The sequence below is a fragment of the Aquarana catesbeiana genome, linkage group LG04, assembly GCF_042186555.1.
Source record: "Aquarana catesbeiana isolate 2022-GZ linkage group LG04, ASM4218655v1, whole genome shotgun sequence".
NCBI lineage: Eukaryota > Metazoa > Chordata > Amphibia > Anura > Ranidae > Aquarana > Aquarana catesbeiana.
The window spans coordinates 60,112,227-60,131,980 of record NC_133327.1 but is presented as its reverse complement, the minus strand read 5'-3'; positions in this window follow the sequence as shown (position 1 = coordinate 60,131,980).

The window sequence follows — 19,754 nt, the reverse complement described above, 5'->3', positions numbered from 1 at the left end:
GAGGGGCCGTGATATCCCTCTGACAATGACAACGCTCAACCACTCTATGGAGGTGCTACGTAGTCACCTTAGGCTGCTGTCGTGACTATAATCACCTCCCTTCTCCTCAACTCCATTACATGTTGCCTTGTAGTTTACAGACACCTGATAACATTGCTTGAGTTTTCAGACCATTCCACAGGAGCTTACAAGGATACTAGGTGTCTATCAGGGTCAATGACTTTTTGTACATCAAGAAAATATTTGCCTTTAAACAAACTGAAACATTTCAAACTAGAGAGGCAGTCAGCATACAAGAGTGGGGCTGGATAATGTGCAATAGGGGAGCCTATTCTGAATAAGTGATGTACTGGTGCCCTCTTGTGGTCATTTACATTATTACTACTACACAGTCTGTACCAAGGCAATTCAGTGTTGGCTTTTTTTTCTTTGTAGCGCTCAGCCTGGAAAGCTGTGATAGGGTGTCACACTGTTACCATATGGAGCGATTTTATTTTATTAATCTGTAGCTTAAAGTGGAAGTTAAGCCTAAAAGGAACTAATCTCTAAATCTACTGGTAGTCACATTCTAAGAATTACCCATCTACCCCTATAAAGCAAAAAAATTGACAAACTGAATGCCTTTGCAACACATCCAAAATGCTCATTAACACTATAGGTGCATTAAAGGCTGCATTTGATTTCATTGCCTGTGTGAAAGAACTCCTGAAGTGGTTGTAAACCTTATTTTTGTAAAAAAAAAAAAAAAACAAACATGCTATGCTTATGTGCTCTGTGCAATGATTTTGCACAGAGCAGACCCGATCCTCTTCTTCTGGGGTGCCCCGCCAGCGCTCCAGGCCCCTCCTCTTCATCGGTTGCCCCCACAGAAAACCGCTTTCCCTGGGGGGCACCCTTGCGGGCTCGCTCACAAGTCCCGCTGCTGCGTCCATTGACACAGACAGTGGGACTCAGCTCCACCCCCCCCCCGCGTCACAGGATTTTATTGACAGCAGCAGCAGCCAATGGCTCCTGCTGCTATCAAATTGTCCAGTGAGGAGAGAGACAGCGTCTGGAGCCGCTGTGTTTGTGGACATTGTTGGATCGGATCGGGCTCAGGTAAGAAACCCCAAACTCTGAGAAAACTAAACATCCTCCCTTGAAGGGAGTTGATCCTTCACTTCCCTGGGAAAGACTGTACTCTCCCTACACTCCGAGAGTGGACTGTTCCTTGACATCATTACCATAGTTGCCAACATTCTAAAAAAAATTGATAGGGACACTTTTTATGTAGGCGGGAGGGGGGGGGGTCTTATTTGAATTGGGGGCGGTGCATTCATTTGTAGGTGTGGCTTAGCTATGAGGGGGGGAATGGGCGTGGCCTAATGGGATATGGTTAGAGTTTGAGATGAAAGAAGGATGGAGGAAGAGGGAGAGAGAAAAACAGAGAAAGAGGGAGAGAGAGAAAGAGGGAGAGAGAAAAAGAGAGAAAGGGAGAGGGTCAGAGTGTGCAGATGTGATACAAAAAAACGGTCAGAGAGTGTGCGGAAATGGTACAGTAGACTGTCAGAGAGGGTGCAGGAGAGGGTGAGAGGGTGCAGACATGGTACATGAGAGGATGCAGACATGGTACGTGAAAATTGGGATTGTTGGCACCTATAGTTAAGGAGGTATATAGTGGCAGGGTAGGGTGGTATATAGTATCAGGTTAGGGTGGTATATAGTGCCAGGTTAGGGTGGTATATAGTGCAAGGTTAGGGTGATATATAGAGCTAGGTTAGGATGGTATACAGAGCCAGGTTAGAATGTCCAGCAGGTCATCATCATCACATGACCACTCACCTGCAACATCCGGGTGCCTGCAAGGGGGGGGGAGGTGGCAGCTCTGTCGCCCGCGGGATCTCCATGCGGCTAACAGGTGTCTTCCATGTGTACAGTGGAGAGGGGAGGGGCCTCCGGCTAATCGGCTGCAGTGTACAAGCTAATTTCTCTGCTTATACACTGAAGAGAGAAGCTGATTAGCTGCTTGAACGTCGGAGGCCCCACCCCTCTCCACTGTACACACGGAAGACACCTGTTAGCCGCATGGAGATCCCCCGCGGCCATGTCTCTTCACATCTGAAAGCTGTGGCCGGAGATCCCCCAGGAAAAAGCCAATTGCCTGTGATTTTTCCTGGGACAAAAGGTCTAAATATCGTGAATGTCCCGGGAAAAATTGGGACTATTGGCACCTATGCATTACATTCAATGCAGGGCTATGGCTTGCAACAGCCTTGATGACATCAGAGGACCTTAGACTGGCAGAGTGCAGGGGGGGAGGGGGGGGGGGGCTGCAGGAACTGGTCTAGCAGTGTGGAGAAGCCTTGCGGGAGTGGAGGATCAGGCAAATTAAAGTGCTTTACTCTGTCCCCTAGACATAAATGAGCCCGCACAGCCCCACTGCATGGGAGCACTTTTAGTTTTCCCAGAGTTTAGATTTAAAGAAGCAACATCTCATACCTACAACCAGTGGCGGCTGGTGCTAAACTATTTTGGGGGGGTGCCCCTCCCCCCTCAGGGCCGCACTCACCCCTCCACTGCCACCCCAGCTTCTCCTCCCAGCCAACCCGATCTTCAGGTCCACCTCCTGCCCTGATTAACCGGGAAGAGAAGCTGGAAACCAATAGTGAATATTATATATTGAAGAGCTGGGTGACAAGAGATCCAGGTTTGGTACCACAACCCCATTTATACAGAAAGAGGAAAGGAAGGGGCAGAAGGGGCTTTTAAGGTACCAAAGATTAGAGTAAACAATCAATTTAGAAAAAATAATTCTTTAAAATCACAATAAACATTTGCAAGAATCTCGTATCATTTCTTTTGACATGTACAACCACTTCTTACTCTACATGTTTCGCTCAGACGAGCTTCCTCAGGAATTTTTTGGAAATGTCACATGAAGTAATATATTATAAGAGAAACAACACTTGTAAATGATTATGTTTGAACATTGACATGAATAAAATCACAAGGCATGTCAGTAAGATATGCCTGTATACATTATTATAGTGAGATAATCAGATATTATACAAATTTCATTTTATACAAAGTAATGATGAACTGAGAATGAGTGCCTACTAGATGCTTTTGTTCATAAAGTATTGACTGTGATTCAGAAAATGAAGCCAGGGTTAACAAAATGAGGGGACCTTTTGTAACCAGAGAGAGAGGATAAATTTAATGAAAAATATTGATAATGATCGAAATGATCTTGTGTGTATAGTAGCGATCTTCTTCAGGGAGATAAGAATCTAGACATCTAAAGGATACAAAACATCACTCAGTACAATGAAAACCAAGCAATAATGTCAATTGGTTGACAGAGTTACAGACTAGATAATAAGGTTTAGATTTACCACAAAGCAGCTTAATTTTAGGCCTTCCAGCAGTTCCGCTTAAAGTTGTTTCCCCCAGGGGTCCAGACAGCACAGTGGAACCAAAGTGGTGCCCACCCCTCAACCAGCCAGCATGTCCAACAGGCCACAGTAGGAGCCTACGAGAGGTCGCATTTACTGCATAGGAGAGGAGGGGCGGGGATAGCAAGTAAAGAGGAGGGGGCAAAATGGGGGAGTGGAAGATGAAAATGCCGAACAAGTGCAAGAGGAGGGGCTCAATAAGTCCCAGCAAGGAGGTTACCAAGCATCAAAAGGAATCCCAATACACTAAGAAAATGTATGAATATTAAATGAGTAACTATGAAGGGAAATAATAATGTGCAAGTGCAAAATGAATGGGGAAAATGTGAAAAGGTGCACAATGAACAGGAGAAAATTGAGCTTCTAAAAGACAGCAGAGATTACTGCTGATAAAAAAGGGTGCCAAGGCCCCCAGTGAGAAGGTGAAGTGCGAAAAGAGGTAAGAATGAGAGAAGGAGATACTTGGAAAAAACAAACAACGAAACTACGTGATGAACAGAAACTCGATAGGACGACCCTTAAAAACGGGGGGCCGCGATTGGGAGTTTTTAGAGCTCCTGTGTTGACGGACAGCTGTGTCTGTACATACTAATTTTTGTAATAAACCTTTTTCATACAATACTTTGGACTTGTTTGCTGCAACTCAAAACCCCCTAGGGAAATTTCCATACTCCATACAACCAGAGCTACAATGCAAGTAGCAGACCTCCAGCTGTTGCAGGACTACAAGTCCCATGAGGCAAAGCAAGACACTCAGAGGCAGAGGCATGATGGGACTTGGAGTTTTGCAACAGCTGGAGGTCCGCTAATTGCATATCTCTGGTTTAGATCAAAGCATATTCATGTGTTAGTATGGCCCAGTCAAAGTCCAGACCTAAATCCAATTGAGAATCTGTGCCAAGACTTGAAAATTGCTGTTCACAGACGCTCTCCATCCAATCTGACAGAGCTTGAGCTATTTTGTAAAGAAGAATAGGCAAAAATGTCACTCTCTAGATGTGCAAAGCTAGTAGAGACATCCCAAAAAGACTTGCAGCTGTAAATGCAGCGAAAGGTGGTTCTACAAAGTATTGACTCAGGGGGGCTGAATACAAATGTACACCACACTTTTCACATACTTATTTGTAAAAAAAATGTGAAAACCATTTATAATTTTCCTTCCACTTCACAATTATGTGTCACTTTGTGTTGGTCTATCGAATAAAATCCCAATAAACTACATTTACGTTTTAGGGTGTAACATGACAAAATGTGGAAAACTTCAATGGGGTATGAATACTTTTTCAAGGCACTGTATATATGTGATGTGGGACCTGCTTTGGCAGCATATTTTTATCTTTTTGAGCTGCTGAAAAATGCTGGTGGGCTGCTGATTTAAAGTAGATTCCCTGCACTGTTGCTCTTCCCTAGTAACTTCTACTTAAAGCACTGGTCCCCAAGGCCTCATGCACACAGGCACATAAGGCAATATAGTGTAAACTGTGGGTGCATGTCCATGCCCGGGACACCCAGCTGCTGCATACAGCCACCACCTCTGGACATAGATTATTCATACCTTCTAGGCATGTGCAATTCTTTCGTTCCGAATTAGTTTTTTAACGAATTTCGACAAATTCGTTAATTCGGAAATTTCCGAATTAATGAAAACCCGTTTAACAAATTTTTCCGAATATTCGTAAATTCAAAAAATTTGTACATTCGTAAATTCAAACATTCGTAAATTCGTACATTCGTAAATTTGTAAATTCGGAAATCTGAAATAATAATTAACTAATAATAACCTAACTATTACTAGTAACTAATAAATTATAGGTATTGTAATTTCCTTTCAAATTTGGCTGTTAGTGAACGTAACGAATACGAATTTATCCGAAGTTATGAATGATCCGCAATAACGAATGCCGTATCCAAACGAGTGGAACGTAATGAATTAATAATAAATAACAATAATAAAAACATTTTATTATTATTATTTATTATTCATTTGTTCTTTTCCATTTCGTTTAGGTGCAGCATTCGTTTTGGATAATTCGTAACTTCGTATTCGTTACGTTCACTGACAGTCAAATTACAATACCTATAATTTAAGTTAGTTACTATTTCAGATTTTCGAATTTTCGGGAATTTTGGATTATCAAATTTCGAATTTACAAATTTCCGAATTTTCTAATTTACAAACGTACGATTTTATGAATTTACGAATGTACGAATGTACGAATTTACAAATGTACGAATTTACGAATGTACAAATTTACAAATGTACAAATTTACGAATGTACAAATTGTGATCATAAACTAATGACCTGAAAAACGAAAAAAAAAAAATAAACTAATGAAATGAAAACGAAAATGAACTAATTTTTTGGCTGTGCACATGTCTAATACCTTCCAACTTTCTGGGCTGGTGCACACTAGAAATCGCACAGGAATGTGGTGCGAGTTCCTGTGCGCTTCACATGCAGTTCATTTTGAATGTGCTGAGATTGCACCACACCAAAAATAGTGCTTGTAACTACTTTTGGAAATGCAGTGCAACCGGATCACATGGTACTTCTGTACTGTGCAAACCAGTGTGGGCAAACACACAGCATTTGCAATCAGTGTTTGAGATGCTGTTAACATTGCAGATCGCATGAGCAGCGCACGTTGTACGCCGTGCAGGAAATACGGCTGGAATGCGGCTTTCCTGCACCACGTTCAAGTGTGAACAGGCCCTCTGAAATGATAAAGTAGGACACCTTTTAGCACACAGCATGTAGGCAATGGACACGTCCCCTGCCACAGTCCCCGTTACATGGACCACAAAGATCTAATATGCAGAAAAGAAAACCACACAAGTGATTTTTTTTAAACCTCTACTTTACTTTATAATGGCTTTTCAAAATAACAAATGCAGTAAACATAGAGGCTGGAAAAAAAGGTTTAGAGTAGCATAACACTTTTGGTCATAAAATTGTACATTTTGTATAGAGATGTACACCTCAGACCAAAAAGAGGGACAACTGAGGCTGCATGAGGGACAATAGAGGGACCACCACTCCAAATCAGGGACAGTTGGGAGCTATGGACTATAAAGTATTCAAGTAGCAGCGCAAAGCTGCGTACAGCCATTCGTTACTATTACACAGCTGTACACAGAAGCTGGGTAATCCGGACACATGAATGAGGCCTTACGGAGCACTATGAGGCCTTACAGAGTACTGTGAGGCCTTACGAAGTACTATGAGGCCATACGGAGTACCATGAGGCCTTAAGGTGTACTATGAGGCCTTACGGAGTACTATGAGGCCTTTTGGAGTATGGAGTACTATGAGGCCTTACGGAGTACTATGAGGCCTTTTGGAGTATGGAGTACTATGAGGCCTTACGGAGTACCGTGAGGCCTTACGGAGTACGGAGTACTATGAGGCCTTAAGGAGTACCGTGAGGCCTTACGGAGTACTATGAGGCCTTAAGGAGTACCATGAGGCCTTACGGTGTACGGAGTAAAATGAGGCCTTACGGAGTACTATGAGGCCTTACGGAGTACTATGAGGCCTTAAGGAGTACCATGAGGCCTTACAGAGTACCATGAGGCCTTACGGAGTACCATGAGGCCTTACGGAGTACCATGAAGCCTTAAGGAGTACCATGAGGCCTTACGGAGTACCATGAGGCCTTACGGAGTATTATGAGGCCTTACGGATTACGGAGTACTATGAGGCCTTACGGAGTACCATGAGGCCTTACGGAGTACTTTGAAGCCTTATGGAGTACTATGCTGACGGCATTCTTATACTTTGTTTCACTATACTTCACTATTGTGTCAATTGCCCAGGAGGGAGATCGTAGGGAGCGCCTCTTCAAAATTCTGATATGGAGCCCCATGAAAAGTTATTACATCCCTGATTACATCATAACATATAGAAAATAAGGGATTCTTTGTGTAGTTGATATAAATGAAAAGGCTGCATATTCCCCGGGACTAACCTTTAAAGCAGAGAGCAGCCAGAATTCGGATCAGCAGTGACCGGGAGGGTCTGGTGTTCCTGTCCATCTCTTCCCACCTCATTGGATCATAGCTGGCGCAGCGCTCAGAGCAGATGGAGGGGACATCTGTGTTTGTCCTGCACGTTCAGTGCTGCCAGTCTGACCACCTCCACATCCTCCTGAGAAGAAGCTGCACATGGCCTGGCTGACAGCTCTCTGGATGGATCGGGGTAACACGTCTGAAACGTCTGGCTTCATTCTTGACATCTACATGTCCACAAATTCCACATCCACAAGCATTATAGCAGCAATAAAATTAAATAGCAGCATAAATGACGTGCGTGATGCCATCTGTCAATAGCAGCTATAGTATCCCTTGTAACAAGAGTTTTATTATCTGTTTGTCTTGGCAGTAGATCTACAAATTTTCCTCTTCCTTTAACCATGGTGACAACGTTTCTACGGTGAAGTTGCACAACAGCTTTGCCACCCAGTGAACAGAATGGGAAGTACCAGATATGTCCAAGGGCTCTGACCAAACGGAGGGGTAGGGGGAGCTCAATTCACCTTTGATGTGGATCACTGCACCGTATGGAACTCATCTTTTGATGGTGGATCCTCTCTGTCTATACTGGAAGTGGCCCATTTGCAGATCAACAACTTTGCATGCTGAATTCTGTAGAGGTTATTCCTCATCCCTATCTGACTCCTATGCTGTACAGTATACGAGTCCACCAAGTCTGGTGAGTGTGCCACCTTATCCTTTGTTTATACACAGGAGACTCACTCAGTTTGGTTTCACCGGGAGGAGACTTTTCCCTACACAGGATTCACCTTTGAGCTTGTTTATCCAAGAACTCTTGGAAGCTTTTGATTTATATAAGTTACAGACATACAAAAATATCAACTCCAGCTAACACTTATAAAAGTCAGCTACAGACATTATTTTTCCTCTTCCTCTAACAGGGTGCCGCTTCTTCGGTGAAGTTGCACAGCCGCGTTGCCACCCTGTAAACTGATTTTTTTCCTCTTCCTCTACCAGGGTGACAACGCTTCTATGGTGAAGTTGCACTGCAGCGTTACCACCCTGTGAACAGAATAGTCTTCGATGGACTTGTCATTTTAAATAGAGTTTATATAAGTAACAGACATACAAAAATACCAACTCCAGCTAACACTTATAAAAGTGATCTCCAGACAGATATAAATGACACACATTAAATGCAGCTCTGTATTCATTATTACATCAGTAAAAGTATTTTTTTTTTTTTTAATTCAAGCAGTGTAAGTACCTAAATTTGATGTGGCATCAGCCACTTGCAGTCCCCATACAGCAGAGCTCAGACTGGGAGAGGGAAAAGCAGTACAAGGTGCCTATAAGTTGTGCTGCAGTGCAAGGAGCATGTTGATAGGAGGAAAGAGCAGAGCGACAGAGATGAGTTCATTGGTCAGATGATTCTCCCTCACCGTCCAGTCACAGATTGGGATTGTGTACAAGGCATGTGTTACTGAACTACAGCAGAGTGTCCTCCTCCTAAAATCAGGTCTCTTGCCTTACTAGACGGTGAGGTGTGGCCAAGCTGTGTAAATCTCAAAACTGGATGGACAGAAATATAAATCCTTGCCAGTTAAAACAGCAATTCAGTTCAGCATTAGGCGGTTAAGGCAACATTTTTTTTTTTAAGGAAAAAAAAAAGTGAATGAATAAAAGCCGGCGGATGTAATTACCCCTGGCAGTATAATAGTTTGTCCAAGCAGTGGCGGCCCGCGCATTAAGGCCGCCCCCTCTTTCCTACCACCCCCTCTGTGTACTATAGATAGATTCATGCATTGCATGAATCTATCCATGGCTGCCGTGGCCACCCCCATTCAGGCGTCCGGCCCCTTTTCGGGCGCTGGAATTACAGCGGTGGGGGGTGTTTTTGAAGCACCTGCTTAGAGCCATATGCTCTAATAGGCATCAAAAACAGTGACCTGCGAGCGCCAAGCAAGTTCACTCAGCTGTGTTAGGAAAGCGAATCATTCACAAGCCCATCATATAGAGGTGGGGAAAAGAGGCCAAAGGTAATGGTAGGAAAGGGAGAAGTTGAAGCTCTAGAGGTTTAGTACTAACAGGAACCTATTGTTTTGTACTATGCACAAAGGTTTACTTTAGCACCAGTTCACACTAGAGTGCAGCGCGGGGAAGGTGCGTTCTGTGCACATTTCCTACACCGCGGTCAAACACACTGCCTTTGTGATCTGCTGCAGGTGCCAATGTATTGTGTAGAGTGCATTTGAGGGCACCGAATCACATGGTACCACAGTACCATGCAATTTGGTGCGGCCTATTTTAAAACAAGTGCATGCACCACTATTACTGCGTTCCAGTGCGATTAGCAGCCTATTTACATTTAATCTGCGTGTTCCTGGCCGATTCAGATGTAAACTGGCCCTTAAAGGGTCTAATCAGACACATACAGTGGTGAGAATATTTATTTAAACTCCTGCAGATTTTGTAAGTTTGCCCACTTACAAAGAAATGAAGGGTCTATAATTTTTATCATAGGTGCATTTTAAATGATAGAGACAGAATATCAACCAAAAATCCAGAAAAAACACATGATACAAATGTTATAAACCGGAGTAAAATAAGTATTTGATCCCCTACCAACCAACAATAATGGGTTGTGGATGGGTCTTCCAGCATTACAATGAAGCAAAAAATACCGCCGAGGCAACAAAGGAGTGGCTCAAGAAGAAGCACATTAAGGTCATGGAGTGGCCTAGCCAGTCTCCAGACCTTAATCCTATGGAAAGTTTATGGAGGGAGCTGAAACTTCGAGTTGCCAAGCAATAGCCAAGAAACCTATTTAGAGAAGATCTGTAAAGAAGAGTGGACCAAAACCCCTCCTGATATGTGTGCAAACCTGGTAACCAACTACAAGAAACGTCTTACCTCTGTGCTTGCCAACAAGGGTTTCTCCACCAAGTACTAAGTCATGTTTTGCTTGGGGATCAAATACTTATTTTACTCACTGAACTGCAACTCATTTTATAACATTTGTCTCTATCATTTAAAAGTCACCTATGATAACAATTATAGACCCTTCATTTCTTTGTAAGTGGCCAAATGTACCAAATCTGCAGGGGATCAAATCATTATTTTCCCCACTGTAAAGTACAGGCCTTATTTTTTTTTAAATGGAATTTCAACCCATACTTTTGTTTGCTAGTTTTTGGTAAATAAAAGGAAGATTGAGAAGCTCTGACATATTTTTATTGCAGAAGTCGTATACAGGAGGTGCTGGGACTTATTCTTCAATAAAACAGAGAAAACAATAACTCAATGAGATTACTGGCTCTGGTATATATGCTGACATAAAACAAGGCTCCCCTTCCGTGGTACTGAGAATGTGAGTCAAAGCATGAAAACCCATCAGTGGTGAAGGAGTCCAGGTTGCTTTAATGATTTATAATAGGATCACATAAAACAGTGCATTCTGGAGGTTCATAACACTCCCCCTTCATATATGGCTTGGGCTTAAGTGGACATAAGCTGGCCATACACTGATGGAACTTTGACCAGATCAGCAGGGACATGCTCGAATTTCGATCAGTGCGTGGCCGTCCTTCCTTGCTCATCAGAAGTAGATCATTTGATCGACTTCTGTCAAAGGAACAAGCCTAGTACCTAATCTGGCCCTTCCGGGTCTGGGGCGTGCACTGCCGGCGACCCGCGCTTGCTGTGATTGGACATAGCGGTAGCCAATCAGCTGGTCCAACAGACACGATCGTTCAGGAGAAAAACAGACGGCCGTTCTGTGAGAGGGGAATGTGCTGATCCTGTGTTCCTGCCAAACAGGAACACGGACCTTTACATTCCCCCAGTCAAAGCACCTCCCCCACAGTTAGTAATTTAGACTCAAGACAAGGGGAGACGGGGCTTTTTGTGCAGCTGCCCCGCGCCTGTGACCTACCTGACACCTTGAGGGCTGCTCAATCCACAGACTGTTTTAAAAAAGGTCTTAAGACATTTCTTTTTAGCAAAGCTCTTTGTCCTTTTTAGATGTTCGTTTCATTGTATAAACTGCTCATTTTTCTTATTTGTTTCTAACCTGTAGCACTTTGAGATATTTTCATGAAAAGGGCATTATATACTCCTAGGGAACACAATTAACCCTTTGATCGCCCCTGATGGTAATCCCTTCCCAGCCAGTGACAGTGCATATTATTTAGCACTGATCACTATATTAGTGTCACTAGTCCCAAAAAAGTGTCAGTTAGTGTCCGAATTGACCGCCGCAATATTTCAGTCCCGCTATAAGTCGCTGATCGCCCCCATTACTAGTAAAAAAAAAAAAAAAATATATATATATATATATATATCCCATAGTTTGTAGATGCTATAACTTTTGCGAAAACCAATCAATATATGCTTATTGGGATTTTTTTTTTTTTTTAAACCAAAAACATGTAGCAGAAAACGTATTGGCCTAAATTGATGAAGAAATTAGATTTTTTTATTGGGAATGTTTTATAGCATATATTGTGTGCCCATTTTTAGCATTGTGGTCCTGCAGAGCCACCACACTCTTTAGCCAAGTCCTAAGCCCCTTCTTCAAAACCTCCATCCAGCTGCAGGCGACACCTTCCTGCAGCACCATGCATGTTGGGTAAGTGGACAAACCACAATACGGCCAACCATCTCATACAGGAGCCCCAATAAATCCAACAGACATCTAAAGATTTAATAATTTATTACAAAAAATAGAATACAATTGGCAGAATTAGAAAAATAAGACACTTTTCTACATAATTTCTACTAAAAAAAGCTATTATGCCCCGTACACACCATAGAATTTTACGACGGAAAATGTGCGATCAGAGCTTGTTGTCAGAAATTCCAACCGTGTGTAGGCTCCATCGGACTTTTTCCATCGGAATTTCCGTCACACAAAATTTGAGATCTGGTTCTCAAATTTTCCGACAACAAAATCCGTTGTCGGAAATTCCGATCGTGTGTACAGAATTCCGACGCACAAAGTGCCGCGCATGCTCGGAATCAAGCAGCAGAGCAGCACTGGCTACTGAACTTAACTTTTCTCGGCCCGTCTTACGCGTTGTATGTCACCGCGTTCTTGACGTTCGGAATTTCCGACAAGATTTGTGTGACCGTGTGTATGCAAGACAAGTTTGAGCCAACATCCATCGGAAAAAAACATGGATTTTGTTGTCGGAAAATCCTATCGTGTGTAAAGGGCATTAGACACGTGAAACGGTTGTGCTTTACAATTTTTCAGTAAGAAGAGAAATCTCAGACATGAGACACACATATACAGAACAATCTAAATGGAGTGTTATTACCAGACAGCATAATAGACCCCCTGAAGTCAGACATCTCTCACAATTGTGCTTCTAAGTACATAGATCAGACACACAAATAAGCATAGTTCAGGCCTTGACTTTCATTCACTTAGGGGGAGATTAACTAAAACTAGTGCACAAAGAATCAGCTTCTAACTTTAGCTTGTTCAATTGAGCTTTGACAATAATTCACACTTGTGCGACTTGTTAAGCGACTTTGCACACAAGTCGCAGCCTATGTACAATTCAATGGAAGCTGTTCAAGTCTATGCGACTTACAATCGCAGCAACTTTAAAAAAAAGGTTCCTGCACTGCTTGGATGCAACTTTTGATGCGACTTGAGTGCTAATGTATACTCTCAAAACTTGCATGAAAGTCGCATCTTAAAGAGGAGCTCCAGGCTCCTTCAGAAAAAATTACAAGTCAGCAGCTACAAATACTGTAGCTGCTGACTTTTAATATTAGGACACTTACTTGTCCAGGAATCCAGCCATGTCCTTACCCGAGCCGATTCTTCAGTCGGGTGCTGCCGCTGCCATCTCCACTGAGGGAAACTGGCAGTAAAGCCGGTTCCCTATTGCGCATGCGCGAAGTGTGCTGCGCTCCGTGAATGGGCTGGCTGCTCAGGAAGGAGGAAGGGGGCAGAGTTTGCCGCAGCAAACTCAGCCGGAAGTGGGAGCAGGTACCTGTCAAAACCAGGTACCCACCCCCCTCCAAAAGGTGCCAAATGTGGCAGCGGAGGGGGGAAGGAGGCAGACAAGCAGAGTTTTCCCCTTTTGGGTGGAGCTCCGCTTTAATGTAATCAATACAACAGTTGCACAACAGTCAAAGCCAAAGTCGCATCCAAGTCACACCCATCCAATGTAGCATCAAAGTCGCAATGGAAATCGCACTTTGGAGTCGCACAAGTGTGAATGGAGCCTAAAACCTGGAAGCTGATTGGTTACTATGCATAGCTGCACCAGATTCTGTGTGCACCCGTTTTAGTAAATCTCCCCCTCTCCAAAGCCAGCCAAGGGCTTGTTTACACCATGTGCTGCACTGATCAATGCAGGCTCAACACTGGACAATAAGAAAACCATTGTTTTCTTAATGTGCCCTGTTCACACCATACAAGTTCGTTGGTATGCACTGCATACAAATGCAGCTGCGCACAAAAACAGGTTACAGTGCACGTCAGCACATTGCAATGAGTTGATTTTTTAATTTTTTTAAAAATAAAGCTAAAACATTTTCAACACTGCAATGCATTGTTGAATTTTGGGTAGAAGCAAATTTGTAAGTCTCTTCTGCCAAAAAATATTTGCCCTTTCTCCTAGCAATTGTAGAATTTAATGCGTGAGCAATGCTTTTAACTTACACACACAGTACAGATTCAGATCCTACTATCCTTTGCTCCGCCCCAGCCGATTCGTCACCTCGTTCTGCGGCTCCCAGCAAAGCCTTGTGCTAAGGGCTGGAAGCTAGCTGTAAACAAAGTCCTATATGTAGCCCTGACAGCCCCAGTGTCTTCAAGGATCCATTCCCTAAGAATACAGAATACAGTTACCTGCCTATTCACAATCCTCTGCAGAATGTTACACTGAGCTGCACTCAGGTACATGCTTTTCACTGCTTACAAGGGCATTTTAGGCTAATATTTTTAAAGGATAAGTTCAAGATGAAATCTAAATCTGGCCATATACTAGTAGAATTTTGTTCGAAAAAATGTAACTTTAATAAAGTTCATTCAAGTTTCTAATAGTTAATGGTGTTTGTAGTGATGAGAAAGGATGGAAACAAATGAACTTCCAAAAATGTTTGCGAAAAATCCCACATATTGTAATGTACCTATGCTAGGCACAAAAGAAACCTGTTAATTTGTAAGGAAATTGTAAGGATTTTGAACTAAATTAATTGACTCAATGGCAAAAAAAAAATTTCTGCACAAATATTGAACAAAATTCTACTGGTGTATGGCCAGTGTGACAGTGTGAGGTCCTGCCACTGTGAAAATGGAAACAGAAGTGACACAGGGATCGCACATATGCAGAGTACGGGACTGTGGAATATAATCTTAGGGCTCTGCTCAAGAAATAGCACTCCATGCTAGAGACAGGAGATTCCTTGGACGACTAGGTCCAAGGGACTATCTAGAGGTCTCAGAGGACTGAGAGAGTCTGGGATGTCAGATCGCCACCATTACTAGTAAAAAAAAAAAAAAAAAATAATAATAAAAATGCCATAAATCTATCCCCTGTTTTGTAGGCGCTATAACTTTTACGCAAACCAATCAATATACGCTCATTGAAATTTTTTTCCCAAAAATATGTAGAAGAATACATATCGGCCTAAACGGAGGAAGAAATATATATATTTTTTAAAATTGGGATATTTATTATAGCAAAAAGTTAAAAATATTGTTCTTTTTTCAAAATTGTTGCTCTTTTTTTGTGTATAGCGCAAAAAATAAAAACCACAGAGGTGATCAAATACCACCAAAAGAAAGCTCTATTTGTTGGGAAAAAAAATGATGAAAATTTCATATGGGTACAGTGTTGCACGACCGCGCAATTGTCAGTTAAAGCGACGCAGTTCTGTATGCAGTGTTGCATGACCGCGTAATTGTCATTCAAAATGTTACAGCGCTGAAAGCTGAAAATTGGTCTGCGCAGGAAAGGGGGTGAAAATGCCCGGTATTGAAGTGGGTAAATATATCAACCTAGAATGCCCGCATAAGCAGCGACTAGCGCCTACTTGCCAGGGAAGGGTATCACTACATTAAGCAGGCTAAATCGGATCCCAATTGGCTGGACATCAAATCAAATCAGCCCCTCGCTGGCTCTGAAGCCTCCTATACACTGCATTGCAAGAGATACTTCCTCTAGGCTGCTCTATCCGCAGCCTGAAAAAGATATAAACTAAAATAGAAAATAATTTAACAAGTTAGATACTATACACACTCATTACATCAAAATAATTATACATATTCATTTTAAGCAGTAAAATTCCAGGAACAATAAAGCTGGCCATGCACTGATCGAAATTCATCTGGTCCCTGCAGGATAGGTGTGCGGGATCTTCCACTTGACAAAAGTTGATTATTTAATATACTTCTGTCGAACGAACATGTTGGAAATGTATCCATTAATCAATGACTGCAGCCAATCAGCTGCTGCCGCTGATCAGTGTATTCTGAGAGTGGCAGGTTGCAGCTGTCAGGCCTCTTTCACATGGGGGGGGGGGGGACTCCGTCTGCTAATCCCCTGCTGATCAGAGCAGAGCGGGCAGATGACACATCAATATCAGCAGAGCGGACGTGGACAGAGCTATGGGTGGGTTGGGAATAAACCGACTCCGCTGTCTGTTTACACCTGACTACCTCTGATCTGATCCGCCTAGAAGGAGGCATTTTTTTCTAGCAGGCCAGACTGGATTGGAGGTAGGTGGGTGTAAATAGACACAAGTCTATTTATACCTGCCTGTCCATAGGGGGGGGTGGACAGAGGGTCCGATCAGGTCTGCATGAAAAACTGACAGGAGGATCTGATCGAACCCTTCATGCAAAGGGGGCCTAAGGGTACAACAATGTCCCGGGGGGGGGGGACAGTTCATAACTAAGAATGAACTGTGCATGACCAGCTAAGCTTTACATTACAATAATAAAACCGAAACAAAAATGTGACAAATTTCTGAATATGCCAATTCTGAGTGTAGTTGAAGAGTGGGCACAGCCATATGTCTTAATTCCATATACAGGCTCTGCTTCCTTCTCAGCACTGCTGAACAATGACTGCACTTTACTGCTCCCCTCTCTCACTACCAGTCAGGCCTGGCTGGACAGAAAACAAATAGGCTCTAAAAAGCTAACTGGGCTTATCTCAGCAGACATAAAGCAGGGCTGCTAGTTATATTCCCTGATAGACTATTAAAGCAGAAGTAAACTCATCCATTTAACAGTTTAAAAAAACAGTTAAATTTCCGGCACATGCCGTGAATGTAACACTCCCATTGGTTGTGCTCTCAACCAAACTGTCAAACCATCCAATGGCTGGTGTCATAGCTGATCACATGTGCAGCGTCATGGCAGTTGTAAATCAAAGAGAGGCCAAGATGGCAGCTTCCTTGGCTGAAAACGATAGGAGGGTTTACTTCCACTTTAAAGGCATTATTTAGGAATCTGCATATTCGTAAACTTTTTATGAAATACAGTTACAGTGGAACCTTGGTTAATGAGTAACGTGGTTAACGAGCCTTTTGAAAGATGAGCAACTTTTTTTTTTTTTTTTTTTTTAATTCTGACTCGGTTTGCGAGTGTTGTCTTGTGTTGTGAATTCAAGCTAATGGGCGGATGCAGTACTGCATTTGGCCAGAGGTGCGGGGGCGCCGGTGACACTCGGAACAGTTCGGAGCCATTCGGAAATACTCCGTTCCCGAAGCTTTCCGAGTTCAGCTGTGCTGTCACTGAGTATTGCTGAGGCTCTCCGGCGCCCCCCCCAAATCTCTGGCCACATGCGGTATTGCATGCAATAGAAGTCAATGCGGAACAAATTCTCTTTGTTTCCATTGACTTCTATGAGGAAACTCGCTTTGATGCGAGTGCTTTGAATTACGAGCATTCTCCTGGAACGGATTATGCTCGTAATCCAAGGTTCCACTGTATCTAATTATGGAACAGCAAACGAGTACAAATTGTAGTAAAAGTTGCTTTCAGAAAAGAGACAAAATACCCCAAAAAGTGTAAATCTGAACACACACCATAATTTCCCTTTAAGCCACAAAAAAAAAAAAAAAAGAGTACCTGTCTGTGCACACAGGTGAGGAGCAATGCTAAAGACAAAGCAGTCATTTAGGAACCCTAATGCACTGGATTAGTCACAGTGCTACACAGGTACATAAAAAAAAGCCCATGCAGAAAAGGCCATTAAGACACATCAACAAGACCTGAAAGGAAATACCGAGATTGCCCAAGACCTGCTCCTAAAAATGCCAGTCGCCTGGCTGTCTTCTCCGAGTCACTGACCTGCAACAAGCAAGCTGCAACCAAAGAGCAGAGTGATCTCAGAATCCCTGATCTGCATATTCGCTGCCATCAGTGACTCAGGGTATGGAAGCCGTGGGATCATGGTGTCAGCCAGGCAATTCGTGTTTTTGGGAGAGGTTTATAATGGCAGTCTCAATAATTTCTTCATACAGGTTCCCTTTCAAAAGCCACAGATCATTTGTAATCATTAGGGCTAGGTCCATCCAGATCCGATGTGCCATTTATAAGCTGGCAGCTTGAATCACTTCTTATATCTCTTGGAAACTCTGATAAGGTGTTTGATGCAGAGCTTTCACCACTGAAGGGGTCTCTTTTTTGCTGCTGGAGTACCCTTTTATTTTATATTACACCCAAGGAGGAGTAACACCTCTTTGCTTGGCATTGGCCTTGTGGGAGAAGCAGGGCTGGGCGATCAATACATGGGGCTGATTTACTTAAATCTGGTGCAGCTCTGCTTATAAACCAATCAGATTTAAAAAGAGATTTTGTCAAAGCTTAATTGAACAAGCTAAAGTAAAGCCTCGTACACACAAACAGATTTTGGGACGACCGTTCGTCCGTTTTTTTGTGTCTTGTGTTGTGTTTTTTCTCGAATTTCCAAATTTTCGGATTTCCGAATTTCTAATTTCGAAAGTGAAGGTTACTCACAATACGAAAATTTTCGTACGACAGAATACAACTTCAGAAGTGACGTAATGTATTGAATAGTTTTGTATGTATTCTTTGCTTTCTGAGCATGCGTAGTCTTGCTCTTACGTTTTTTTTTCATACGAAAACCGTACTAGTTAAATGAAAATCAGACGTTGAGTTTACATCCAACAAAAATGTTATAGTCTGCATTTCCAGCTTTTGTCTGACAAAAAAAATCGAAATCGGTTGTCGAAAGCATCATACTAACGATCCGAAAATCGCCAGATCGTTCGTCAGATGAAATTTTACTTCCGATTTCCGTGTTGTGTGTATACGGGCCTTGAGAAGCCGATTGGCTACCACGCACAGCTGCACCAGATTTTGGCCCCATGGTCTCAGGCTCGGTTCACACCTATGCAGTTTGCTTTTGATCCGTTTCTGCAGTTCTTTTTGCTGGGCATTTTGCCTTTTTGCCAAAACAATTTTACCGTGATTTGCATTTATTATGCTTTATTTTTTTTTTGACCAGTTTGTTGTTGGGCAGATTAAAAACTGCAAATTGTGTCAAAATCGCGGTTAAAATCGTTGCAACATCGCACTACATGCTTTTCTGCAGCTTTTCTACTGAAGTCGATTGAACCAGAAAGCAAATAAAAACAGCGTTTTGAATTTAAAAAAAGTCAGACGCTTTCCAAAAACGCAGCGGCTGAAAAAAGCATAGATGTGAACGTGTTCCGATAGAAACCATGTTAGATGGACTGTAGTGCGTTTCTGCAAAAAGCACCAAAAAACGCATAGGTGTGAACCGAGACACTGACAGCTGAATGCTTCTGATCCAGGCATCCATTCTAGTGTGATTTCTGGTGTTGATAACTAGACATATTGTATGCCAGTCTTTGTTACTGACATACTGGTGGGAATTCGGTACAGTATTGGTGCCACTTTTTTAGCGGTATGGCCCTTTAAAAATACCTGCACCAGATTCAAAAAATCCTGCCATCAGTTTTTCTAGCTTTACCAAAATAGGTGACAGATTCAGGTAGTTCTTAATACTGGCATTATGGGCAAGCTCAAAACAAATTACCTCCAGTTTGTAGAGAATTCAACTGGAGGTAATTAAGGCATCCTTCATGCAAGGTGTACTACAGCCTACGCCCATGTGAGGGCAGTGTTTACCTGCATAGGGATGCATGGGTATTCCATGCATCCCCATGCAGGCAGTCCCATTGATGTGAATAGGGACATAATGGCTACATGGACACAGCTGCTGCTCCCAATTTGGTATCCTTGGGGGGGTACACAGCCCTGAACTCACACTGCATTCAGGGCTGTGCTCCTGCCCCCGCATGGA